Below are 26,942 nucleotides of genomic sequence, written 5' to 3'. Positions count from 1 at the left end.
GGAGCGGGCCGGTAGGGCTGCGGAGCGGGGCTCGCTCTCGGCTCTGCTGCGCTCCGGGCGCCTCGGCCGTGGGGGCAGGGGCTGGCCGCGGCGCGCCGCGTCCCCGGCGGCGTTAAGGGCGGCTTTAGCATCTCTGAAGTGTCATTAGCGGAAAAGTCATTCATTTGATCCCCGGTGAAAACGATCGCCTGATCCGAGGGCGCGGGGAGCTCGGCAGAAGTGGGAGGGAGAGGCAGAAAGAAACTTGGGAGAGAACGGTCTACTTTTGCCTCTCCTCCGTTTCTCTGATGTATTTTTGAAGGACTGTAATAGGTTAATGCATTTCCAGGAAAGTCACTAGTCGAGAAAAGACGCCACAGATGCTGTTTACGTGTTTGTCTCTGTCCTCTTCGAACTATGCTGAGTTGGGCTGTCTGCAGCTGAACGCTCCTGAGGAGGTTTCTGCTACCCCGGCAGCGTTTCTGAAGCGCAGGAGCTGTGAGCTGCTCTGGGAGCCGAGTCTGTGGGTGCTCCTCGGCCGTGGAGGGTGCAGCGGCTGTCCGCGTAGTGCTCAAGTACGCGTTTCAGCCGGGCGCTAAGCTCAGCCTTTGAAAACTTGGGGGATTTCTGCGGTGGGAAGATTTTCGATGCCGTGCATCGGAGACGCTTGTGCTCTGTTACTATAGCCAGCAGCCTTTGCTCAGAGGACGTACAGGAGAGTTCCTCTGACATTTGGTATAATTTTGTAATTTAACTTCCTCATTGTAATTGGTGGTGTATTGTTTAAAGTGTCATTTGTGATACTTCTGAATGCTTGAAGGACGTGCCGATCACTAGTTTATCCCCAACCGACAGAATCAGTAGAAATAATTTGACTTTCACTCAGGCCTTCAGAATGTACTTCATGACACATTCAGTTATCTACATAAGGTCAAACCTCTAAATACAGATATGATCAGGGATTTTTCTATTTGTCCTTTTAGGTAAGTTGTGCAATATGTTGTAGATCATGTCTTGCTAGTCAGGCAATGCAGGGAGACACAATAGTTTATTTGATAAGTGAAGATTAGGAAAGAGTATAATGGATTCTGTCTTGCAGTACAGTGTCATCTCTGGGCACCTGAACTCCAGGAAACCTGCTCTGTAGTTTCCTCTTTTTATTAATAATTTTAGTGTGAGTGGTCTTACTGTGGTGGGATTCAAAAAGAAGCAGCGGTGGAAGTGTCAGGAAGGGTACATCGTTAAGTTATTTGAATTCTTTTTTCTTTTTTCCAGAAATCCTATAGATGCTTTACAGTAATGCCAATTTAAGGTTACGTTCATTTACTACATGAAACAGTCTCTGTCCCACCTCTTCACTGTTTTTCTAATATTTCTCTTTAAGTCAAAGCAATCACCAGTGATTCATTAATGTGTGCACCCTTAATAAAGATATCTGTCATACATGCATTAGGGACATTAGTCAGGCTTTTCGTCCGTGGATTACTGCAAGTTTCTTGAATGAGACATAGAGGATGAATTCTAAATTCCACCTAGTTTATATATATATTTCTCTCTCTGAGGAGTTTTACTTCAGTATGTTAACACACTACACTTTTGATGCAAGTCGTCAAAGCACTGGCCAGATGACTGCGTGTTTGGAAGTGACAGTTCGGCATAGATTCTTGGACTGAGAGACTTCCTGGCTGGAATGATCTTTCTTGTGCTCCAGCATCCTTTACTTCGCCAAAGGGAGAGGCCTTCTGGATCCAACTTCCTATTTTTTAAAAAAAAGGTCAATGGTTTGTGTATTTTACCACCTGACTCCTTCAGTGTAATTGTCTAATCTGTGCACCCCTTGGTTACAAAGCACAGACAGCAGGCATCTACGTTACAGTAACAAATTACTATTCCCTAACAGTACTTTGCAGCAGTGTGGAGGAGAGAAAAAACTGGGCACTAAAATCTTTATATGTTTTTGTAACTTTTGTTCTCCTTTTAATTATAAAACACCTTTAGTGTGCTGGAACAAGGTTAATGACTCCATTATCATAGTTTCCACACAATTTATCAATGATATCTCTGTAAATTAGGATAGCATGACCTTGAATGCACCATGTGACTGTAGCTGCTTCTTCAGTGCTGCCTAGGAATGAAGTCAGAGAGAGAAATGTGGAGGTAGGACATGACTATTTATAATGTGATGCTTAAGAGACTGTGAGTATTTCTCATTTGAAAGTTTTGATAATTCAGCAGTGAAAATTCACTTGTAGATGAAATCAGGGAACGGCTAATTCAGTTTGCAGGAATTAGCTTAGTTGTTTTGAAGTATGGAAAATAAAGGTGCTTTCATGATTTTTCATTACGTTGTGTTTGATTAAACACCCCCCTCTTGGAAATAATGAAATACTTCATCTTTTATCACATTATGAGGTGCAATGCTTCTTTAAAAAACTGCCGATGGAATATTGCTGTTTTATGTGAGCTGAACATCTCGAGCTAAAATTATTAACTTAGAAAAAACAATCATATAATGTAGGAGTTGCTGTATATCATGAGGAGGAGTAAACATCATGAGAAACTAATTAGCAGTTCCACGATATGAGCCGACAGAGAACTCTCCTGACACCCAATAAATAAGGTTTTAATGCAGGAAATTATCGCCTGGTTTTGCATGGGGAGAAAAGATTGTAAGAACCATTATTATTATTATTTAATCTTCATTGTAAGAGCTCACAGAGAACTATTCCTTGGAGACTATTTCCTGTTTGGGTTTTTTTGTTAGGTTTTTTGCGAGCCACTTATTGTGCTACGGCTGGCAGAATCACAGAGATTCTCTTAAAACACATGTAAAGACTTTTGCTTTTTTGAATATATACCCTTTCAATAGGAGAATTTTGTACAGCAGTCAAATTAGTCAGGCATATTTGCAAATGTTGTGCATTCTGACCTTCTGCTCTCTCTGGTGAAGAGGAGAGCCTTACTGTTTTTGAAATACATACTTCTGAGTTCCGTATGTGATGATTGCTACATGCAGAACAGTTTAGATTAAGTACTATCTTCTTCCTACAGATGCGCAGATGCGTAGTTGTAAAAGTAGCAATGTGTTAAGGAAAGGCATCCTAATTTGGATAAGTAATCACATGGGGAAGAGTCATGTGAGGAGCAATGTTGTCTCCAGTTCCACTCTGTTCATCGCTGCTGTCTCAGATCCGCAGTATCTTTCTCCAGTAATTCCCAACAGTAGGCGACACAGGTCCATGATGTGCACAGACTCAATACAGCTTTGGTTTTAGTTTGAAGGGTTGCAGGAACAGCCCACTCAATTGTACTGCATAAACCAGGGTCTTTATTATTTGCGGAGTTATAAACTTCCACAGATGCCCTCAGCAGAATCCCAATGAATGATCCGAAAACATGGATTTCAGACCTCAGGAGCACTGCAGCACGTTTTGTCCTGGAGCTGCTGCCTGACACACCTCTTCCTCAAGGAAAATGGTTTGGACATACTAAGTAACCAGGTGATCTGACTAACTGAGCAATTTAATTTACTTTTAGAAGTATTTAGTGGTATGACCGTATGAAATACGAATAACATTGATATGTCATATTGATGGTTTCTAATGTCTCTGATTTGACTCTAAATCGTCAGACTTTAAGCTTCAACCCATAATGCTTTAGCTCCTTATGCAAAAAGGCATTTAATACACGTAATAGAAGGAGGGACTTAAAACCAGTTTTACTTTCTCAGTCTAGTCATTTACTTAACAGTAAGCATACACTAAAATGTTTTGCTGACTATAGATGGACTTGGGCATAATTGCACGTGCTTTCCCAGTCAGGAGATTTGGACCCTCATTAGGATGGTGACAAGAGTGGCCGTGTTTGGGCAGACCGCAGGTCTGCATCCTCTGCGTCCTATTCCCGGTAGTGGCAACAGTGGTTTCCCAGCAAAGAGTGAAAGGACAGGACAGTACTATCCCAGCACCCAGTGATTTGTGGCTCAGGAATTTAGTAGCCTTGTAGTTGTTTTGTCTTCTGTTTTTTTTTTTCTTAATGAGTTCATCCATGAGTTTTGCAATTAAAACTTGGCTTGCAGTTAAGTTTTTTTTTTCTTTAAAAGTTTGTGACAAGCCTTTAGAAAGAGAAGTACAGGAATATTTTGGTTTTCCAAAGATTTTCCCTGCACATGTAAATACCATGTCGGCTAGCTAAAATGTTACTATTTTCCTACAGACTTTTTCATACACATATTCCTGTGTATAGTTATGTTTTTAAGAAATTTCTTTGGTTATTTGAGTTCATCAATAATTCTCTTCTACGTTCATTAAAAAATTCTGTGCATACAGATTGTCTTTTTGTGTTTTTTCTTCCTGGGTATCAATATATACTATCTTCCAAGATGTGAATGTTGGATAAAATTTTCTTCGCTAATATAAGGAACAATATTTTACAATAGAAAGCTGCATGATTTTCCTGAAAAAAAAAATTATCACAAGGGTCTTGCAAAAAACAAACCCAAGGAACTATGAAAACCTGCATGGTTGCACTTCTGGTATATAATGCAAAGATAGTCTTTGAAAATAAACTTTACTTCAGACCTACTCTTTTTTCCTAACTTGTGCTCCTTAGGATTTTACCAACTCTAGAAATTAAATTCAGAGTTCTCTTTTTACCATTACTTTATGTCATTGTTATGCTTGTCCATCTTAATTTAAAGACTATTGAAGCTGACTTCTGACTCATGTAGCTGGTGATTTATTCTTCAGCTCCTCCAGAGAGATTGTGATGTTTCATGTCAGAAACTCTGTGTGTTCACTGGCAGTAGAATTATATTCATCAGTCTTTTTCCTTCTCTGAGAGTTGCAAATGTGCCATTAAAGGATGGGGCCATGACTTTGTTAGTGCATCATTTCCTTGAAGAAATGAAATAATTGAGAGTGCTCTGCTTAGTTCTGTTGTGTCCCATATGGTAAAGTTAATCTCATGCTAACACTTGTCCATCTGTTGATACTGTTGACATCACAGGAAAGTACTGGTATGAGGGGGTAAAATTGTGTCTGACTTATTTTATGCATCCTATAACCTCACCTGCATTAATTCAGCATTTCATGAAAGATATGGATTCTGAGCTTTTGCTTTCGGTGTGATCTTCTTGCTCTTTATAGATGAGGAGCTCCTTTCATGACATGAAAGAGTTGATAAATTATTCGTCTACATTTTTTGTATACAAGAAGTGGTGTATACATGGAGAAAGTGCTCCTTCAGAAGGGATTAATGTGAGGAGGTGGTCATAACTGTGATTTAGAAAGGGTGATGGAAGGAAAGTGCTGCAGTAGTTGTAGAAGCAGATGTTTCTTGTTCTTCTCTTCCTCACAACGGTATAAACAAATTAAAAAAAAAAGGAAACTTTTTTTGCTGGAGAGTATCAAGGCAAGGGTCAAAGAACACAGTGCTATTGCTTGACTGTGTTAACATTCTGGAAGTACTTCTTTTTCTTCCATACATATAATATGTGTTTATAAATATATGAGTATACATACACATCTGAATTTTTTTTTTTTGAGAGCTATGGGTAGGACTTTTTATCTGTAGGTTGGGAGTGTGTAAGACTTTGTGTAGTATTGCTACACAGTAATATAATGTATAATGATATTTATGGGCTACAGTACTAATCTAGAATGTTTTTCATACAAGTTTTGATGTATATATATATATGATAGTTACAGTGAACCCGTTCACTCTGGTGGCCAAGCAATGTGCAGTATGGCACAGTATTCTGCAGTAGGAAATAAAATGGATCATAAACTTTAGAATAAGATTGACTAGATGCTTACCCATGCAGGTGCAGTCTATAGCGCAGAGTTTGAAGGTATTGATTTCTGTAGCAAAGTGCCTATCTTTGTTTTTTCTTGCTGAATGTCATTGCAATGCTGGCCTTAACTGAATTTTCTAAAATCACAGGGGCTCTGATCCCAATAGTATCTCTTCAGCACACCTAATCTGTTACAAATCAGCTTGCTTTCAACCTCATGGAAATCTATCCAGTAAGGTGGTGTAACAGTTTTTCCAGCTATTTGTATAGCTTTCTCACTGTAGGCCGAAGCTACCACAATGGAAAGAGGAATGGTAGACAGAAGCAAGAGAAAAGGAAGAGAGTGAAGGGCTTTAACAAAAATGAACTTTATCTAGAGTTCCTAAACTGTACAAAAATCCTCACTGGTAATTGATAATCTCTAGAACAGTTCTTATGGTTTGAATGTTCTTTTGACATTAGCCTAAAAAGTCTCATTTATTCAAACCTCCTATCCATAATTTGGACTCTTCACTAGAAGCTGAGTTGACAGAAGGCTGTTGTTTGTGTATATCTGCCATGTATTTACCCTTTTTATAGTGTATAAATGAACCACAAATGCATTATTTCTGAACTCTTAGTCAGCACATGCAGATTGCTAGGATCCAGACAGCTTAATCAAAAAGTATGTTGCTGTCAACACAGCACTTCCAGGTGTCTTCTCTTTCATATATAGGTTATGATTAGTAATACATGAATAATGCTGTTTCACTCTGCTTATCAGCTTCAGATGTTTCTCCTGGATGTCTTTGATTATTTCTACAGTGCATGAACTCAAGACGAAGGAAAGTAAGACAAGGAACAAAATGGAGAAAGTAAAATGTGGGAGAGAAAGTCCCAGGAAAAAAAATCTGAGATTCTTAAACTAAAATATTACTGGTTTTAAAAATCACATGTTCTGTCATATTCAAGAGAAACTGTACAGCCCTGGGGAGATTCTCCAGCACAGGCAACATGCATTTCCTAGGTCTGTCTTAGTTCCTCAAAATATGCTGGAATCACAGAATCATTTAAGTAGGAAAAGACCTTTAAGATCGTCAAGTCCAACCATTAACTTAGGACTGCCAAGTCCACCACTAAGCCATGTCCCTAAGTGCCACATCTACATGTCTTTTAAATACCTCCAGGGATGGTGACCCAACCACTTCCCTGGGCAGCCTGTTCCAATGCTTGATAACCCTTTTGGTGAAGAAATTTTTCCCAATATCCAATATAAACCTCTCCTGGCACAACTTGACACCATTTCCTCTCATCCTATCGCTTGTTATTTGGGAAAAGAGACCAACACCCACCTCACTACAACCTCCTTTCAGGTAGTTGGAGAGAGTGATAAGGTCTCCCCTCAGCCTCCTTTTCTCCAGGCTAAACAACCCCAGCTTCAGCCTCTCCTCATAGGACTTGTGCTCTAGACCCTTCACCAGCTTTGTTGCTCTCTTTGGAGACTAAGACTTCTTCCAGCCTGTCCAGATCCCTCTCTAGAGCCTTTTTACCATCAAGGAGATCAACACTCCTGCCCAACTCGGTGTCATCTGCAAACTTACTGATGGTGCACTCAATATAGATAAAGATATTAAACAGAACTGGCCCCAATACTGAGCCCTGGGCAACACCGCTTGTGATTGGCTGCCAACTGGATTTAACTCCATTCACCACAACTCTTCGGGCCCAGCCATCCAGCCAGTTTTTTACCCAGCAAAAAGTATACCTGTCCGAGCCATGAGCAGCCAATTTCTCTAGGAGAATGCTGAGCTAAAGCTGGCTCTCTAAAATACCCACAATTGACTCATTCCAATGAAAAAAATGGTATTCCTTCTTCTTTGGCTGAAATCACAAGTTGTTCTTAATGCATCTATGTTTCTGTCCCAAGTTCCCACCAAAGCAGGGTGAAACAATGGTGCCCCCTGAGAAGTGGGGGAGAAACACATATTTGTGTTGGATGACACATATTTGTGTAGGATGACTTTTGTATGTGTGTGACAGTCTTACAAAAATGGAGATTTACCAAGTAGTGTTTAGTTACTGTCATGCCAGAACTGCATGCTGGGTCCCTTGCTGCTGACGCGGCACCTTGACCTCCCTGGCTCACTTTCTGCATCCCCCTTCTCTGGTACCAAAATGCTTGTGGTGTCATTGACCTTCAGAAGTAGTGCTGGCCCACAAACACGAAGTAACTTCTACGCCTTTCTTTTCAGACGTCTGACCTTGGGAAGCAAGGGTTACAGTTCAGGTGTTCAAGACCATGTGAAAATGAAGAAAAAACCAAGCATACATGTGTTTTATGGTTTGCAGACAAAATGGAGTGGCTATGTCCACTACCAGAGAATAACCTATAGGTGAAATAATGCCTCCTTATATTTCTATATCACATTTTTCTGACTCTCTTGAATCAATCATCCTTGGTTCAGATCAGTGTACTTAAAGGAGTTCCCCCATATACCTTTTCTTTCTTACAAACCATGGAGCCCTACCTGCCACCAATGTCCTTCTATCTTGCCTGCTCCACAGCTTTTCTGCTACTGAAGCATCTTTGTTCAGGGCTTCCTGTGTCGCTGGAATTCACCTTGACCCTTTCAAGTAGTGTGTCTTTCAGGGCTGGCACTAGCACCAACTAGTTTATTCTGCCAGTAAGATATTTCTACCCTCTATGCTCGAATTTACTTCAGAAAGCATGCAGAAACTTGTTTTGACCCAGAATTTTGGCATTCCATGATTCCAGATTATTCCTGTTCTGATGGGAGCAAGCCTGGTGTAACAATCTCCCATTGTCCCTGGTTCTGGGAGATACGTGACACAGCCTTGACAACATATGGTAGCCTCTATAGCTAGTGAGGGCAGTCATTTCACTGAATTATCCAGAATTAAATTGTTCACAGAGTCCCCAGATTATCACACTGGGGGCCAGGGTTTTCTTTTGGAAGTCTGTTAGGTTAGACACTGAGGACAAAATTGAGATCACTCGCTATCTACAGAGTCATAGCAAGTTTGTTTGTTTGTTTTTAAAAACTCAGAATAGAAGAAATATTGTTTCCTCAGTATGAAAAAAAAAAAGAAAAAAAGCTAGAAGTAGATTTTAGAGTTATGAGTAGTGCTGATAGATTCTCTATGAATAGCAGAACAACTAGAAAATAATAGTAGGAATGTAATGAGCAAAATTTTCTACACTGTATACTAGTAAGTAAATTGTATAGCTGTGTTAATGGAACATTAGTATCCCAGAGTGGAAATCCTTCCTGGAAACAGGTACAAGTCATCTTTTATTACTTACCTATTTAAACTTGGTATCTTCATATCTCATGTTGTCCTTGCATTTGTCAAAATGAAATGTGGAATATGAGTTGTTAAGTTGCACATTTTATGGTGGTTTTTTTTTAAAGAAAAAAATCTTCCAGCTTTGTTTCCTTCATGGCAATCATGAATTAATCTGCATATTTCTGATAAAATATATCCATTTCATAGAGCCACACCTAACTCTGCTATGGAAGCTGAAAGGAAACAAAATTAGGGCATCAGTCTCATTCCAGTACATCCATTTCACATGCAGATGCTTATAACACACATATTTTTTGTTTGTTTGATTTTAAACTCAGATTGAAAACTGAGGAATGGTCCTGTTTGTACCCCATATGAGTTATACTGAATAGTTTCTAATGTGTTGCATTCACATGGCTGGTTCTTTAACTAGTATGAAATGAAATGAAATGAAATGGCTGTGTTAGTTTCTGTTATTTCCTTGCTAAGCCCTTCTTTGTGCTAAATCTGCATTAATAAATGTCACATAAGCCTCTCTTACACTTTCAAAATAGTATGTTAGTATAAACAAGGATTAATCCCATTATATTTTAATTCTCTGTCCTTGTATTTTTATAAGAACAGCATTTTGTATTTCAAAGTGTTGCAGAGTCCTGTTGCAAACTTAATAAGCTTATGGAGCACCTAGGTGCTCCCATCATTGAAGTGCAATCCTTGTGGAGTGGGAAAGGCAGCAGCTGCTAAACTCTTGTAGCAGATTGGGGCAGGAGGTGAACACTTTTTCAGTTTAAACTATTGCTTGTTTTGGTTAGGTAAAGTGTAATTCCCCTCCAATTTTCCTGCACAGCCACTACACTATTCTTTTGCAAAACTCTCCTTGAAGGTCAGTTCTGCTGAGATGCCTACTCTGCGCTTGACAGTATTAGGTGGTGTGCTGTGACTCCTGTTCATTATATTGACAGTGATTGTTTTTGCTGGTATTTCTGATTTCTCTTTCTGTGTGGGTTTGTTGTATCTGCCTGTTGTCTCATGCACAAAGTCTGAAACCTTTTGGTGAGAGGAACTACCTTTTTGTTATAGCAACTAGCATGACAATTTCAAGTTGGGAGTCTCTAGTTTCTATGGCAATGTAAGGAAGTATTCACATTAAATACAGTTAGCCATAATGACTTCCTTGGTAATACTTACTGGAAATATTCTGTATAATTTTAACGTAGGATCTGTAACTAAAATTGACAATATTTCAGTCTTGGTGATAGAAGCTGTGAAGTGGACAAAAGTTCAGCAATATGATTTAAAAGAAAATGCCTGGTTATGACTAATGTGGAGCTTCTGTTATTGGTAGCACTGGTCTGTTGTCTCATGGTCCTTCCATTACAGCTACTGCTAGTGAAGCCTGTTCAAAAAGCCGTAGCTATACTGTATACAGAGAATAAATTTCCCAAAGAATTCAGTTTTTCTTTTTATCTGCTCCATTTACTTGTGGAAGAACATTTCCCCTCTGTAAACTTCTAGAAGAATTACTGGAATTTCTGATAGGCCAATAAAAAGAGCTTTTTCAACACTCACTCTATTTGGTCATTTTCCAGTAAAAATAGCATAAAAGATTTCAGGAAAAGAATGCATCACAGCACTGGAGGTTTTGTTGCGAAAATAAAGTGAAATCAAGATGTTGGGTTTTCTTAATTAAAATTGAAAGTCAGTAATTGAAATATTAATTAAAAGGTCTTCTGGATTCATATTTATGTTGAGTTTTTATGTTATGCCTGTGGTACTTATGTACTGAAATACTCTTCAGAACAGATGAACCCATAAAATTTAAAAATGTCTCCTTTAAATATGTGTGAAATATTGGAGGGGTTTGTGTACAATTAATCTGACTTGCAGAAGTATAACAGCTGCTTTGCCTTGATAGGGATTCATGTCCATGTGTATGTTTTAAAGGTAATAAAATTAATGTTTCTGAATGTAAAAGTTGGAGAAACCAAAGATTTTATTTTTTTTTGGCATACCTGGGAAAGCACCTCCTCCTTCATGTGACCAGAGCAGTATCAGTTTCTCTTAGGAAATGTAGCAGATCCAATTGGGATCCAATAGTGTTCTTTCAGGTCAATATTAAGTAGATTTCAAGTAGTAAACAACTTTCTCACCAGTTGCTGTAGGAACTGCTTGCAGTGAGCTGCAGAATTCCTCCCTCCGTATCTGCATGTTGTTGTCCAGCTAGTGAGGAGGATGCTGCTGGGAAAGAGATTTGCAGCCGAGACATTAAAACATGAGTCTCCACATGTATCCCTCTAGACACAAATATTACTTTTGTTATTAAACTATCTGAATAGCTTCCAGATTGTAAAAATCCTTTACAAAAATTGCTTATTCAGACTCCCCCAACAGGGAGTTAGTTACCCTTGGTGTCTTCACCAACCTCTGTGAATTTCATTGTGGGGAGGGAAGCTGGGACTGCATAAAACTTCCTCCTATCTTTGGTCTCCTGATGTATGCTGTGAGTTATTGTTCTTAAAAACTCTTGGGAAATTGCCGAGTTTCACAATCATAGTGATTATATTTTCATCATGCGTGCTGTCTTTTTATGTTTTGGGTTTTTTTTTTTAATGTTATTTAAAGCCTGTCTAGCTTTTAGAAAGAAAGGATCTATCTAAATATGTATGGTTTATCAATAGAACTGGCACTGTATTTCTCCAATGCAATTGCTTAGCTTCTTCTTTTTATTCTTTAAAAAAAAAAAATCTCTTAAAACATGACTGATACTATTAGTCTATGACGACAACTGAAATCAGTCCCATGGAGACAGGTACTACAAGCTGGCAGTGAGAAACAGTTGCTGCCCCAACGGGTTTATAAAGGCTAATTAGACACAGCGGATAGGTAGGAAGAGACAGAACCACACAGTGGTGAAATGACTTGCCAAAAATCTAAGATCAATCAATAACAGAGTGAAGAACCCTGCAATGTAATTTAAAAGTCTATGCAAACAGTACTGCGTCCAAGGAAAGGCGCACAAACTGCAAACAAAACCCTCTCCTGTTCCATGAGGATTTCTACTGATTGCTTGACTAAAATATTTTTTAGGTATTTATTTTAAATTCCATGACAAATCCCATGTAAAGCAGCAGCTTTGTCAATTACAAAGAAGCACAAGCATGCAAAGGTGTGTACAGAGGTGAGAGTGTGATGGAGTGTTGTCTCCTCAAATAAAACGGATTTTAGAAATATATTGGAAGTGGTAAAGTATAGGAAGCCAAAGTAATATACATGTATATATTTTAATGAGATATTTATGTTTGTTTGCAGTGCTAATTGGACATGTAGGTACATCAACCACACTTTATGAGAGAGACTTTTATTAAAATTCTTCTGGCCTGTTAAAGCCGCTGACGAGTAGCAAATTATAAATAATTTGTGTGGGGTTTTTGGGGGTGTTTATTAAGAAACTCCTAATTTGTTTTGGAAATATGAGAAGTCCTAAAAAAATGTTACCCCAGGCAAAGTTTGGTCTGCCAAGTGACACGTACAAAATACTAATTAAAACCCCAGTGGGAACCTCTCATTTTTCACAATGCTGGGGGACTTCAGATTGGCTTTGCTGGATGGTGGCTTCTTTCAGAGCCCTGGTGTTGCCATCTTTTGACCCAAACTGGGCGGGGCTATTGGCAGAATCCTAGATTTAGTCCAACTTGCAAAAAGTCAGGGCTAGGATTTAGAGTTGTCAGATGACATCCCTCCAAATTACTAAGGAATCGCGGAGAAGTGAGACTATCCTGACGTTATGGGGACATCTGGTAATCCTAGGCAGGGCTTCGTTAAGGCCATTTCAGTTGCAGTAACACCAAAGGTTATACTTTGTGGCTCTCTGCTTTTGTCTCTCTGTGGAGAGCTGTTGGTCCTTCTTTGTACTATCACCTCCATCTCTTTGGCATCCTTCCCTCCCACTCCTCTTGGAAAGACCGACATGAAGGAAACGGTGGAGTGACTCCCTAGCACTTATCCCATGTGAACGTCTGCCTGAGCTGCTGGAGTACATTTCGCTCTGGAAGGTCTCCATGTCCTCTTTCAGTGCCTGGGGCCTGTGCAGAGTTAGAGGTGATCAGTGAGATATCAGAGTAGAATTTTGCCTTGTCCAAGCAATGAGACCTAGGTCTTGATGAATCCACCCTCCTTTTTCAGGAGAAAGATGTTGCATAATATTAAGGATGGCATCCAGCTGAGGTTCTGCCATCCTTTTTTTAATCCCCTTTTATTTACCACAATACTTTTAGGTCCTTTAAATAAAACTGGCACAAGCCAGTGCAGCACATTATGGACACTTGAACTGATGAAAAAACTCATGTTTCCTTTTGACAACCACATAGTACTGTTCACTGTACAGCACCCTTCGTTATGTAGTTAGTCTGATAGATGTTGGTCCTGAAGTTGATCATGAGTGCACTGTTGCCCTGCGTTTGCATTATTAATTCATCAGGGCTTTTTACAGGTGCAGTCATTTGTAGCGCTAAGGACAAAGGAAACTGTCATGGTTTAAGCCTAGCTGCCAACAAAGCACCACTGTTGTCTGAAAAGCGGATTCATCACCTGGCGTGCAACGAGCCAATAATCACACACTCGGGAGAGACATTATTTATTTCATATTTGCACAAAGATGGGTGCTAGGTGGTAATTCCACAAAGCTTGCACACCCTGCAGTTAAACAAGCAAGCAATTTATACAGTGTTAGATTCACCCACTTAGTTTCCTAAGTCATTCTCCAAAATCATTATTGGTAGTCGCTTATCTGCTACCATTTCTATTGGGCTAAGGTTTTCTCCACTTTGAATTAAAAGCACAGTGTTCCTTTATTCTACAGCACATGCTCAAGGAGTGTGTTGGGGGTAAGTCTTTTAGGTCTTGAATTGAGTCAGTGGTCGTGATCTCCCCCTGCCACCTTTATCTTTCCCATAGCTCATGCTTCTTTGGCAATCATCCGGCCTTCAGTGCCTTCTGGAGCAGGATGTTTCCTTCTTACCAGTCTTCAGTTCCTTCTTCAAGGGTATAGCCATGGGCAAAGCCTGCATCGTTTATACAAAGTAACCAGGCCTACATAGTGAAAATATTGAGTAATGGTCCTCCTTCCTCCTTAATGGACAATGCATCGTGTTCAACCCTAAATTGAGCAGTATCACCACAGTTAGGCTGTAACTCAAACATATGACTACACCACGAGGCCGCTCACTGACTCCGCCCCATGGTGGGGTGAGAAGAGAAAATATAATGAAAAGCTCATGGGTCAACACAAGGACAGGGAGGGATCGCTCACCAGTTATGGTCACGGGCAAAAAAAAAGACTCAACTTGGGGAAAGAAACAAAATCAATTTAATTCACTACAAATCAAATAAAAACAGGATAATGAGTAGTAAAACCAAATACTAAAACACCTTCCCCCCACCCCTCCATTCTTCCTGGGCTTAACTTTCTTCCTGAATTCTCTACCTCCTCCCCTCCAGCAGTGCAGGGGGACGGGGAATGTGGGTTGGGGTGGGTTCCTCACCCCTTGTCTCTGCCGCTCCTTCCTCCTCAGGGGGAGGACTCCTCACTCCTCCCCTGCTCCACCGTGGGGTCCCTCCCACGGGACACAGTCCTCCTCGAACTTCTCCAACATGAGTCCTTCCCACGGGCTGCAGTCCTTCATGAACTTCTCCAACATGGGTCCTTCCTGCAGGCTGCAGTCCTTCAGTCCCAGCCTGCCCCAGTGCGGGCTTCCCCAGGTATCGGCGGCCATCTTGGGGACCTCCGCTGCCCTCCGTGGGCTGGGGGGACACAGCCTGCCGCCTGGTCTCCCCACGGGCTGCGGGGGCAGCCCCTCCTGCCCTCCTTCCTCCCTGCCCTCGGGATCCGCAGAGGGGTTCCTCTCCCATCCCAATCCCCTCCTGGCTGCAGGTTCCCCCTCTGAAATCCGCTCTCCCAGAGGCGATACCGCCGTCGCTCCCAGCCGGGGAAGCTTCCCGCAGCTTCTCACAGCAGCCGGCCCTGCGGCCCCTCCACCGCTACCAACACCCTGCCACACAAACTCAAAACAATACTCCAACTACATGCTACAAAACATCAAGACTTTTCACATGGAATGTAGGGTAACTATGCTGTTATTCCTGTCAGGCCACAGAAAATCTGCCCTTTGTCATCCAAGAATCCACGACTGTTTCCTGAAACCACACGTGAGCAGGCACCCAAGAAGCGAAGTCCTTACAGCACTCCTTTCTGGGTACACAGGATGGCCAACACACAGCCAGTTTCCTAGGGCATCCGCAGACACCAATTGCTTCCTCCAGTAGAAGAAAAGTTTTTCTGATCCCAAGCAACCAAAACCAATTCTGACATAGTAGTTCTTGTTGTGAAGCTTTTTAGAGTTAGTATTCCAATACTCTCCTTCAAACATTTAGGAGGAGATTTAAACCTCAGCGGCAAAACTAAGGTTTTAGAAGTACTTTGCCTCATGGCTAGTTAACGGCACAGTCTGCAAACAATGACACTCTATTATGTTTTCATTTGAAAAGCACTTTTTAGGTACATTTATGGGACCATATTTAAAACAAATGTCTCTGTGAAATTATCTCTTTTCTTAAACATGTCTGAGCCAAACAGAGCTGCCTATGCTGAGCAGCCCATCGACTGACCCAGCTAGAAGTGGCCGTCATCCCCAGAAATGCTTCACGAGCCTGCTGGAGCCTGCGCCTAGTTCCCCTAGGAGAGCCTGTTTCCACTGCCATCCTAACATAACGCAATAGCTTCTGACTGCTCCAGCCCAGGGATGGTCATAACTACTTCCACCTGGGTTTTTTTATTAGTCAGCTTGGAGATCTTCCTTCAGCTCATTTTCCTTTGAAAAAAAGTTCATCTGTTAACAATCAGCTGGGCATCATGTTTGCTTGCAAAGCACCTGCAACAGCACATAATTTCTGCTTCGCTTAGGTCAAACAAGACAGCCAAGAATTACATGCCCATGCTGATTTATGCTATACTGGTTGGAATTACATTGGAAATGCATGAATTTCATGTGTCTTGCTGAGCTTTGCTTTATTTTCATGTGCCAATATCAACTACTCAGGGCAATTTCATATCGGTATTATCAAGTTCACAGTACAGTGTGGAATATTTTGTGTTTCTCTTGTGGAATTGCCAATCGACTGTAGGTCTTACATTTCCATGTGTTAGAGCTGTGTTTTAAAGGTTTACAACTGAGTTTTGCTTACTAAAGCTGTCTGCAAGCAATGCCTGTAATTTGTTTCTGTCTTAGAACTGTTTATGAAACAAGGAAATTTTGGATTGTCTGTTTTTCAGAAAGGTTTGCGAAGTATTTCTGGAATTGCTTATTATGAATACAAAGAATAATCTGGCCAGCAAAGTGAGGAAAGAGATAAAAAAGAGGTAGGAATGGAAGACAGTACTGAGTAATTCCATCCAGTTGCTTAACAGGCTACAAAGATTTGTCAGTCTGCATTGCTGGTGCTACTGCATGAGAATTTCCATCTTTTCAGATTACATATCCTAGCATAGGACTCTTCAGTTGTTTTTTAAGGACATCATCTAGTGTAAGAGCTGTGAAGTTTCACTGGGAACTGGAGATGGTCCTGCCTTCGGAGCCCTGGCTCTGATGCATGCGAAGGGCTTTGCCACAGCCCAACCTAGGAGATGGAAGAGGCCTGGAACTGGTGCCCTAACCCTGACTACAGGAGAGGAGAAGGGAGGGAGGTTGCTTTCCCCAGGGAGACGATTCCAGCCCCTTGTGCTTGTGGAAACCATGGGAGATGGAGGGGAGTTGTGCTCTTAGCCCTGGGACAGCTGCCTCCCCACCATTCTTGCTGCCCATCTCCAAAGAGGAACTTTGCTTCCCTCCCCTCTCCCCTTTCCTCCAACATCCCTTCCAGTCGGATTGGCACCTAAAGAGAGAGAATCCACCAAGGGCTTAATGCTGAGCGTTGCAAAGAAGTGCTGCCCTGACCTGGCTCTGTCGCATGTACCCACCCGCTGCTGGAGCCCATTGCTGAGCCTTTGGCTTTGCATTGAGTCTGCCGCCTTGCTGAGCCAAAGGTCTTGCCCACTGATGAGCTCTTTGCTGTGCCTTTTCCCCCCTGCTAGGCTGCATGTCCCACGGGCTTTGGGAGTGGGGCAGGGGCCAGTGCTCTTGGCAGGCTTCTCCGTGGTGCCTTGCAAGCCAGAATTGACATGCTGATATTACTTGAAAAGTCTTGTCTTAACAGCTTGTTAAAGCTGTTTGTTGTCCTTCATCATACAATATAATTCAGCTCAGCAGAGGAAATAAATGTCCTTGTTCTAAAAAAATTTTATGTTCCTCCCAATTTTTATTAATCTGTATAACAAAAACCTGTGGGAAAACTGTATGTTTAATGCATAAGTGGTTAAGTTAAAATAACACTAAGAATTAGTGTTATTAAACCAACAGAATCAAGGATTTTCAAATAAAAACCAAAATCTGTCTTTTCATCCAAGCTTTGTTAAATATGTTATGTATGTAAAATGTTGTCTTTTTGTGACTTTTCTGATTTAGGGCATGCTTTGTTTCATTTTATTAGCAGAAGAGGTTCAGTTTTTCTGTACTATGTCAAAAGAGATTGAGAGCAACTCACTGATCCCACGTGTCTGGGTCCTTACTGGTACATTGGAGTATGTTCAGCATCCATCAGATAAACACTCTTCTGTATCACAGTCTTCGGCCCTGTGATTTGAAAGGATTTACGTGCATAATCTCACTGTGTTTCAAAGATGTTGGAGCTCTTAGCTCTTCTCACACTTCTACCCTGTGTTTTAAATATGTGCTTTATTCTATAGCTCAAATGCAAGAATACTCAATATATGAAGTATTATGTTGTTGCTATCCATGGTGTCTAATGGATGTAGCTCCTGGAGAACTCAGTATTGATAAAGATACTGTCTCAAGGAGTATAAACCACCCCCACCCCCAAAAAAGCCCCCCACCAAAACAAAAAACCCTAAGAGAAAAAAGAACAAACAGGAGGGAAGTTAAAATAAAAATTTATAGCACTCAGAAGATTGGTAGACTCTGTAATGTAAACCAAATATTAATCCGTTACAGGTGACGTGACACTTCAAAAACTTGACAGCAGTGTTTAGCTTGCAGCTGGGGGAGGCTGGGGACTTCTCTGCCACAGCTCATCAGCCACATGGCCAGGTGAAGGGAACCAGGATGCTTCTGCTCAGGGGGTCAGCGTGGGTTTAGCAGGGCTGGCTGCTGCTGGGAAGGGAGAACAGTGCCAGTGCCATCTGGGGGCTTTGGCGGTGATACCTGAGTGGATGGAGGAAGGGTTAAAGGTAGGCTGCATAACTACTCCTTGCCATGCTAAGACAGACCAGTACATCACTTTTTGAAAGCTCACTTCTCTAGTTATTTATATGTAGCTGTATATGTAAAGGGGTCTGTGTACTATAGTCATGACAAAAGAACAGCAGTTTATGATATATCTCATTTGAAAGAGCGCTGAGATATGATAATGTCGGTATTGTGTTTGTTACCTGTTTTAAATTGACAAATCTACAGTCAGTTTCAGTATTTTCAATGAGGTGTTTGAAATGTATGGTGATGTAGATTTTAGGTAGATCAGGCAATGGGCAAGCAGTCAGGAGATTTGGGCTCTGTCTGGTTCTCTAGAAACCTTAAATATATTTCTTAGTCTCTCTGCCTTAGTTCCCCAATGATAATAAAATCATATAAAGTATTAAACTAATAATAGGTTTGTTCCTCAGAAAGATGTTCTAAGGGTAACTCAATTAATAATTGTGGTGCATTTGTCTGCAATAGTAGTAAGGGTAGCATACTAATATGACTTAGAGACATGTAATTGCTAATTATTCAATATTGACCTGATCCTTGAAAACTAAACTCTGAAAGCTGAACTGGATCTTGTGTAAGTAAAAGATGAATTATAATGTTTCTTTTAGTTCAAGGGTGTATTTGTCTTTGTTCATTTTCTCTACATACAATGCACTGGTCTCAAGATGTTTCCCATATCAGTTTTGAGACAATACTCTAATCAAGTCAGTGATGTTTTTTACTGTGTCTTTCTTCTGTTTTTTTAGCTGCATGGCAAATATGGGCTTTCCCTTAGCTGAGAAGTGTCTTTTCTGCTATTATTACTTTTCCAGAGGGATAGTTTCTCTTTGCGAGCTGGGAGACGTGAGGAGGATGCTCACTGAATGCATTACCCTTCTTCTTTCACCAGAGTAGCACGTGTGCTGAAGGTTTTATTTAAGCATTTATTTAATACCTATGGCCAAATGTTTCGATTCTGAGGCAGTTCCAGACAATTTAATTCTTTACTTTCCAACAGAACTGTAGTAGTAGAAGTTAATGTTGTTTGTGATTATTATCTTTGCAGTAGATTTTTCTCCTGAGGGTATGTGAACACTTTGGAAGGTATCTGGCCAAAAATACATCTCTGTGTTGCTTTGTTATTCTTCTTCTACAGTTTTATCATTCTGTGATTTGTCTATTTTGTTTCTTTATATACGGAATCTACTTTCTACATTATATTTCTTTGCTTTTCTGAGCTTTTGCACTTCCATTTTCATCCCAATTCATACTTGCGGGCATTCTTCCGTTTGTTGTAGAGGCAGCACTGAAAGTTAAAAGAGTTATAAAAATCCTGGTCTCAGAGTCAATACTAAAGGTAACTAGATTTAACTCTTGATCTGTATTTGCTGGATTTTAATTGCACAAATCCTACAGGCTGGTTGCAGTATTTCAGTAAAATTCGGGAGCACTAGGTGCATACAGGATAAGGCAAGAAAAATAAAAGGCCTCACTTCACAACCAAGTTTTAAACTTGATTCCAAATGAACGTGGTTTTGAAAAGAAAAAAAAGTATAAGTTACTCCTTTGATCTTTCTGTTTTATATTAAAAAGATTGAATTTCAGCATTTTTTCTGAAGATACTGATACTTTTATGCACTTTCAAAACTGTTTGGGATTTGTTAGGTAGCTTGTTAGGTATTCTAGATTCTAGGACTAGGGTGGTTTATTGTTCTCAGATGTCAGATAAGATGCAATATTGTCGGGGCGGGGGGGTGTGCCTCAAAGTGATTTTACAAAACTGTGGTTAGTTTATTTGGGTAGTCTTGAAAGAACAATTCTTTTAAAGGAAAAGAATTCACCTGCCTTAACAAATATAAGATATAAATAAACAGGCTGAAATAGATTATTTCTATTTGGTGATTTTTACCTACAGTTTGAGGACAAAATCTGCTGTCAGTTAAGACATTGTAAACCCTGATTAAATCTGCTGTGGAATTGCTCTGGATTCACGGACAAAACTGAAAACACAATATGCTCCACTTTGCTCATTGTATTTTAAGGTACCAGAGGCTCTCATTATTCCATTTACAGGGGCAATATCTGGGTTTAATGAAGATAGGTATTTTCTAATATATATTTTTTAATTCTAATTTATCCTCCATAAGTTAGGTTGAATTCCCTATATTGAGTAAAAAGGATGAAAATGTTTGGCTTTGACACATAGCAAACTTTTATCCACCAGAACATTAACTTCCAGGCACTCCATATTTCTGCTTTATATTTCTGTTTTATTTATTTATCATCATGTCCAGTATGAGGAGTTGTGGGGGAAGGATTTGTTGTTCATTCTTCTGGAGCATGAAAAGCTGAACTCTGGCTTGAAGTGATCTTTGATTCCATCTTTCTACACAGCTACAAATATCTTAACCTATCAAATATTCATGTCATTCACATATAAACCAAGTACCAGTATTCTAAGTTTTTGTCATGTTTTGTGTAATCCGCTGCCCACAAAGCAACTGAGATGGGTGATACTATGAAGTCCAGTTGCACTTCATCAGCTCAAGCTCTTAGCCAATACATAAATTATAGAAATGTATTTTTTTAAACATGGTATGGTAAATCAGTGTGGCAAAGCTGTATTCAGGAGGGATCAGTACTGCACCACAGCTGACTGAAGAACTGGAAAAGAAACTCAAAGCTAGGTGGCTGCATCACAGTGGCTGGAAAAGCAATTTGTAGGTGAAGCATTTGCTTAAGGTTCATATCATGATTACATTATCTGGGAACAAAGCAGTAACAAAGCAGAACAAAGCATTCTGAGCAAAATTCAAACTCTTTTGTCAGATTGGGTTTTAAAAATCCATATCAGCTGTGATGCAGGTAAATAGATAGATTTTGCCAAGCAGCTGTATAAGCCTTGAGAGCATTTATATAATTTAATTCTAAATTTCTCAGATGAGATCTTTCTAGTATGTTCTAATATAAACCCTTAAGTTTAGCAGTAATAAGAAGCTCTACTACAGATTAATTCATAGGGTAGTTAAAATTAGTATCAGGTTTACCTAGAATGAAAGACAAATAATTTTTCTATGTATAATAAATAAAAGAGCAAAGTATGTGATAATTAAAACTTTTACCTAATCAAATTTATCAAAGGCCATTTGAAACTGAAAATATTTTTTTGACAATTCTACCTGAGATTCACCTGAGAAATCAGGAGTATCTTGGATTTGTTTTTAAATTGTTTTAATCATTTGTTTTTATTAAATGTTGAGGAATTCTAGCTTTTATTGAGGCTGGATTTATGGGTGCTTGACATTTTTTGAATAGTAAGCTCTGGTATCAAAGACCTAAATCCATTTGTTAAAGTGGAGTGCCAAAGTTGAGGTGAAATGGAGATGGTTTTCATAGCTTCTCTGAATCATCATTAATCTCACTAGGAAATACAGACATCTAATTTTTTTTTTTAAAACATATTACAATTTTGGGCAGCCCAGACTATAGAACATTGAAAAAGTGTAAGTTTTGAGGTAGAATATTTACTATTGGGATTCTACAGTGTGTAGACCTAGAGAAAAGCATGCCATGACTGGGATTTCAAAAGGACATAAGGGAGCAGGAAATCACTGAAATACAAAGGTCCTTTTGAAACGTCATTTAAGAGAATAAGGTTTCAATACTTGTTTAGCACAGTGTTGGTTTCCTCAAATGCTTTTATGATCTGGGGCACCCTGAGAGAGCTGTGGGACTGTCGAGCGCTGGTGATCCCTGGGGATTGAGGCCAAAGCTTGTCATGTATTGACAGTAAATGCAACTTGGCCTCAGTCAACATCACAACTGTCTTTTGTTCTCTGGGGTTCCAGTGTACGAACTAAAACTGGTAGATTTATTAGTGATTCTGTTTTCTACTGTCCTGTAATGCATGATTTAGTTCACTCTTTTGACCATTTTACCAGTTCATTGCATTTGGTGCTGTCTAATTCTACTCAGTAATATACAGGTCTTCACTTCTGCAGCATACCTTATTCAAGGGGAGGAAACATTTAATCTTATTTCTTCATTGTATACACATATAAAATAAGAATCAGTGTTTACAGAAAGGGAAAAGGAAGGCCATACCTCTTGAAGATGCTAACTTTTTTTTTTAATCTTTGTGAAAGAGATAAATAACTGGATAATGTGAAGAGGAAGTGAGAATTTATGTTTGGGTTTTTTTTAATAGGAGTGTCATACATTCCCCATAAATAATTGAGTGACGATGATGTATTCAAGTCTTTTTGCTCTTGGTAAAACACATTGATTTTCCCAGGGCAGATACACTTGAGAAGTGGTAAGTTGGAAGGTATCTGTGGTGCTACATTTACAGAGCAGCAGTGTGAATTTCTTCATACCATGAACAGAGCAGCTCACCTCCAGCTGGGAAGGTCATCTGGTGGCTTTTGTGGTGTGGATGCTGCTCTGCGAGCATTTGGAATGAAACAGAAAAAATACTTTTCACGTAGGTCACTACCTAGAGGTAGGTATGTCAGATATGGACAGTGCCCAGGGTGGCAGGTCTGGGGAGTCCTGGGCTGCATGTGCTGAGTACGCATGGAGAGAATGGTGTCGCTGAGGTGTATCTGGTGTACCCTACAGTAACGCTTTGTAGTCTTTGTAACACATGTGCAGTAAGGTTGTTCTATCTCCTGCAGCCATTAATGGAATATTTCTGCATGTCCCAGTTACCGTAAGAATTCAAAACCTTTGTGGATCCCTTGTAAAAGAGCAGATTACTGGTAAATATGATAGGGTTGAGAGGTATCAATGGCAGCTGTTATGTAAATTTACTGCAGTTTCCAGTAATTTGTACTCAATACCACTCTAGGCTGCATTTGACCACCTGATACACAAAGTGATTTTTTTAAAAGAAATGAAAAGATCTATATTGTATTTCTGGAATGACCAGGAATAGTCTGTGACAATGAAATATGTAGAAGTTGTCATCACAACCCAAAGAGTAGTTTTGTGTTTCAGTGTCTGCATCCTTTTCTAGGGGGAAAAAAAGAGATTAATTTAAATTAGCTAAATCTGGTTTTGATAAGAAGTATTTGGGGGGGGAGACCAAAATTTAGATCCTTCAGTAACATAATAAGATGACCCAATAAATCGTTGTCTCCATGTAGTTGAATACTATTTTATTTTATTTTACTGGTCTGATCCAGGCTGTAAGATTCTTTCTCTTGTTTGGTCATATATGACTCTTCATAAGCTCTATATGCATTAGTATTCACTCAAACAATGTAAAAGCAGTGAAGGAGGAAAGTAAAATTGCCCTGTTAACTTCAATAAATAAATAGCTAGATTTTAATGCGTAAGAATAAAATAGGGAAGCATTGCCCAAGGCCTGTCAGGGTCCAAATTATTATTTACATTTATAACTCCATCGTGGAATTTTGCAAGAAATTCAAACTTCATCTGTAGAATTGTTGCCCAGAAGAATTCTCTTTAATGTTGACAATCTTAAAATTACTTGAGTTTAAAGAATCTAAATCAATTTTAAAGGGCACTTTTTAGAAAGTACACTTCAAGTGAGTTTCACTAACAAGAACATGGAAGCAGAGACTGAATTTATGTCTTGGTTTTGATGTTTTTTACTGGATGCTAAAAGAATAAATTAATCTCCCTTTCTATGTACTCCTGTTTGACCACTGAGGATAAAATTTACCTCATTTCCGTGTTGTATTGATTCACATGTTGTGAAAATGTTTTGTACAGAAGAAAAGCAGATTTGGTCTCTTATTTGTGATGTACTCAGAATCATGCGACTTAATCACTTTGGGTAGTAACTGGAACAGATAATCCCCTTGGAGCTTAAGGAAGTGCTCCAGAATCGGGGTGTGATCTTGCAGTCCTTGATTATTTGGTTACTTGACCAAGGACCATCAGCCCTATTTTTAAAGATTGGTGCTGAAAGGTGTAAAAGCAGCTAGTGGGATTTTCAGGTGGTTTAGGCACTTAGGAAAACTTTACATGCCAGCTGCATCTTTATATGCCTGCAAACTTTTCCGGACATTCCCGGGAATGTTAATATGGGATTACAAATGGTAAGCCTTTATTTTATTCTAACCTAAATATGTTCATGATTAAATGTAAGAATGTGGATCAACCAGTTCTAATTCCTAAATGTATTAAAGAAGAGTGGAGTGGAGCTCCTCTTTGAAAAGCAGAGGGGATCTCTTCTTCAGTGGTTTGACCAGGTGTCTTCTCCTTTCTTCAACTTGTTTGCTGAGGAGGTATGGATGCAGGAGAGAGGAAAAAGCTGTTACCCAGCTGGCTTCCAGCTTTTTGATGAGTTGGTTGGAACAGCACCACCCCCTAATGATGACTGATGAGGGGGTTTTTTGTTTGTATTTTTGTTTCCCTATCTGGGAATCTCCCACTAAACAGAGAATGCCTATTTTCTGTTCTGCAGAATTGTTGTAGCAGAGTTTGTAGTAGCTGTGATGTTCAGGATTCACCAACCCCAGAAATGTAGTGGCCCTCCACAGTGCCTTCCTCCCTCCAAACCCCTTGGAACAACATGACAGGTGCATTAGGGGGTGAGTTTGGACTTGCTAGTTTCTCTGCCTCCGCACATGTTGGTCAGACCATGAATCCACGTCAGTTCTTTAGCTAGCTACGTGTTTTTTCTGTCCTATTCTTCCCTGTGCTGTGTCCCACCACCTTAGGAAGGGACATCTCTTTAATGCTGTATATAAGACTTTTACTTATGCTGTAAAATTTTTGTTACATTTGCAGAAATGGGGAAATTGGTGGAAGTACATTCTTAAACTTGGGAGCAGGTTGTGGAAAATAGTTCTTACGCTGAGGTCAAACGCACAGGCTACTGAAGAGAGTGGAGTTTCATGGATGTTGAGTCTCTGTGAGGAAGAAAACTTTATGGTGGCAGATAGTTGGGGTTTTTTTCTAGCACCTGCAAGTAAACTGCATTTTAATTGTGTTTTCTTATCATTTGCGGTAGGAGTATCTGGAACTGTTTGGAGATACCTCCTAATCTAATTATTGCAGAATCCAAATATCTGAAGAGAAATTAAAAAAGCTATACAGGATTTTTCTTTGCTTAGACTGCTTAACAGCTTATGTTTGAAGAATGATTTCAGCATCTCAGGTCCAGAATGGAATACCAATAACCAGTTCAGACTGAAGAATGATGCTTTCACTGTCTTTTAGTGAATAGCAGCAGCCTGAAAAATCAAAGCATCTGTGCCATCTTCCCCACAGAAGCATGTGCAACCACTGTGCAGTAGTTCGCATGCTAAAATACATACTGCTCAAACTGGGTGAACAATTTTTTAAGTTGCCTTCATACATATTTATATGAGTGAAGGAATTATTAGAGTGTCTTGCTTCTCTTTACACTTCATAGTTGAAATTTTATGCCTATATGATCAGGTATCCAATACACACTGACATTTCACTGCTCAGCCACTTTCCCAGAGGATAATTTATTTATTCTTTTTATCTGCTTGTTTATAAAACTAGTATAGAAAGGAGTTTTAAATAAGGGAAAACGAGGTTTTGGCTGCAGGGAAGAAATATGGAACATAAGAGGATAGCTAGAAACCCTGCAGGCTAAGAGGATTCTCTGTTTCATGGTGTCGTTAGTGGTACATCAATACTATATTATGTCGGAAGCAACCCCTGCAGTTTCCCAGCCAGAGTGTCGTGTGAAGTCTCTGAGTCAGCAGATAATGGAGACAAATTTGGGATTTGAGACAGTCCTTAAAAAAGACTATTCTTTTTTTAAAAATTTATATAAAAAATCAACAAAGCTTCCTGAAAACGCTTTCTTGGACTTCCTATATTTAATTCCTTTTGTTCTTATTCAAGTGTTATTTTTGTAACACTTTGTTTCAGTCTGGTCTGTTTAGGTTTTTATACCATTCTCATCACTGTTGTTTCTGAGTGCATTTAAATACTATATAAAATGACATGACAAACATCTGTCACATGTTGCTCTTTCATCCTCTCCCCAGGGAAGAGTCATGCCTGCAGTGCTGTATTTTTGTAAGACTTTTGTTGTTGGTCTGGGGTTTTTTTTTAACCTATATACATGTTGCTGTAAGTTTATGTTAGAGCAGGAGGGCTTAGAAGAGAATCCTTTGTACTTGGAGGAGAAGGAGGTGAAGTTTTTGAGTTATTATCTGAATGTCTCCCCCATAAATATGGGAAAGGGTGGCAATACTCAGCCACTTGGTCTCTACTTTCGAAACCTGCTGATATTTTTGTGGGGTTTTCTGAGGCGTGCTAAGAGGTTATTGTGGGAAAGCTAAAACAAAGGACTTGGTTTTGCCTTTGGTTCAGCATGTGGTAAAGTCAGTGGTCATCCTGGTTTGTGTTTGTGATCTACTTCCAGCTTCTGCGAGACTTTGTCTCTTGGATAAACCCTCTCCCCTCAGAAGTGACAGGCAGATACAGTCTGCAGATACGGTCAGACATCCTGAGCACTGTACTGAAGTACAAGCCTTCACTGTGGTGGTGGTATGTTTTACAGGAATGCCTAGTCAAGTAAAGGGAGATAA

General features: G+C 39.8%; 1 protein-coding gene across 2 annotated transcripts in view; it reads left to right on the top strand.

The window, feature by feature from the left end:
• MAGI2 (membrane associated guanylate kinase, WW and PDZ domain containing 2) overlaps positions 1–26,942 on the top strand; it is a 770,034-nt gene that overhangs the window by 431 nt on the left and 742,661 nt on the right. The gene's annotated exons all lie outside the window — the stretch shown is intronic.

The sequence above is a fragment of the Haliaeetus leucocephalus genome, unplaced genomic scaffold (genome assembly GCF_000737465.1).
Source record: "Haliaeetus leucocephalus isolate CR32 unplaced genomic scaffold, Haliaeetus_leucocephalus-4.0 Scaffold751, whole genome shotgun sequence".
Taxonomy (NCBI): Eukaryota; Metazoa; Chordata; class Aves; order Accipitriformes; family Accipitridae; genus Haliaeetus; species Haliaeetus leucocephalus.
This window is presented reverse-complemented; position numbering and strand designations above follow the sequence as displayed.